Here is a 1839-nt window from a genome sequence, read left to right as displayed (position 1 = left end):
AGATACCTGAGAACCCAGAGCAAGAACAACTACGGTAGGTTCTTCCGTCTTGTTCAAGCCTCGTCAACTCATCCCTGAATTCTTGGAGAAAGCAGTGCTGGACAGCGGTGACACATGGGGGCTCCGCAGTCTTCCTTTCTGGATGGTAAGTTTATCTGTCATTCCGTTGTCTTCAACCCTGGATAGCTGGCTTGCCCTGTATTACTTCTGATCCTTCCACCTTAAAAGGGAAAATACACCTTGGGGTATTGGGAGGCTGAAGCATCATCTTCAATACATAGAATATGGGAATGAGATTGGGACACAGTGTGCTCCTAATGTACATCAGCAGTGAGTTATTAAGGATCACAGAGAAAACACCTTTAAACAATTCTCAAGAGTCCCCAAGTGAAAGAAAAATGTGTCTTAATACTAATTTATGACAAGATGTGGAATGAAAAGCTTCCATCTCTGCCTTTGACCATACAGCACTTGCACAGGAGCCTTGTTGGAAATCCATGGAAAATCCTTTCCTGGAGTAGATCCTGGCAGAGATAGGGCCTCTGAACTATTTATAGGCGAATCACACTGGTAAGGAAAAGAGGGAAGAGCAAGGATGAGCATGCCCCCTCTCTGTGGACTCCCTGGTGAACTAAAGGATGGTGAAAAATCCTTGCTAATGCCCTGTCACGGAACAAAAGGAACTGATTCATTACTAAAGACAGTTCATTCCCTCAAGTGAGAAATTTCCTTTGAATTATGGAGTGTGTTTGTGACCTGGTTGTACTGTCTCTCTACAACAGGATCTTCACAGTGTCTTTACAGTGCCCTTACAAGATAGACATAATGAAGAAATCCGATCATGCTTGTATGCCCAGAACCCTATAATTTACCCCACAGATTCTTCTCAATTGAACCCTAACCACCCCCTTGGCACTTGGATTCTAGCAATTTCCCTGCTCAATTAATGATCCAGCCACATAGGCACAAAACGCAATTCTCAAAAAAATCAACTGACTTTATAGCATCTCTAAGCTTTCTGCATACGCTATTTTCTGTTTTTTGATCACTCAGCTTCCCTGGCACTTGTGAACTATGGTCATAAAGACACACACACACACACACACACACACACACACACACACACACTGCAGGGGCATTTTCTTCTTTTTGTTAACTCCCTTGGCCATCTCACCAAAGCAGTAGCACACTGAAAGTCTCTCCCTTCTCATGCACATTAGAAACTGAACAATGCTTATGAATTATCTTCTCCTAATCAAGTTGTGGGTGTCTATGTGCTCACACTCAGGAACTTTTGTTTTCTTTTAGAGAATGCAAGATAGAAAAAAAAAAGCATTCTAAACGATACAAAATTTCATTTAAACAAAGTAATAGGAATTGGTTGCTGTGTTGCATCATGTTATCACTCAATTTAGTTGTTTAGGTTACCAGATATAAAACCAAAAATTGGTTAAAAATCCTCACCACCAACAGCACAAAAGTTATGAGAAATTAAAAAGAAGACAATGATAAGAATAAAATGAAAAAGAATTAATCAGTAACTTCTCATTTCAAAAGACCAGGAGAGGGGCTGGGGAGATAGCTCAGTGATCTAAGCACCTACTTAGCCAGCACAAGGACTGGGGTTCTATCCCTGGTACTGCATGCTGTGCCAGCCACCAAAACTGGGCATGGTGGTGCATGACTGTAATCTCAGTGCTAGGGAGGCTGAGACAGGAGGACCACTACCAGTTCAAGCTGCCTAGTGAGATGCTGTACCAAATAAATAAATGATTTTAAAAATAAGAAAGACAAGCAGAAATCAGCAGTACAATTATCCAAACTAATATATATATATAT

Source organism: Octodon degus, unplaced genomic scaffold, assembly GCF_000260255.1.
Source record: "Octodon degus isolate 3935 unplaced genomic scaffold, OctDeg1.0 scaffold00006, whole genome shotgun sequence".
NCBI classification, from domain to species: Eukaryota; Metazoa; Chordata; class Mammalia; order Rodentia; family Octodontidae; genus Octodon; species Octodon degus.
The sequence above is the reverse complement of the archived record's forward strand: the minus strand, read 5'-3'. Positions refer to the sequence as shown.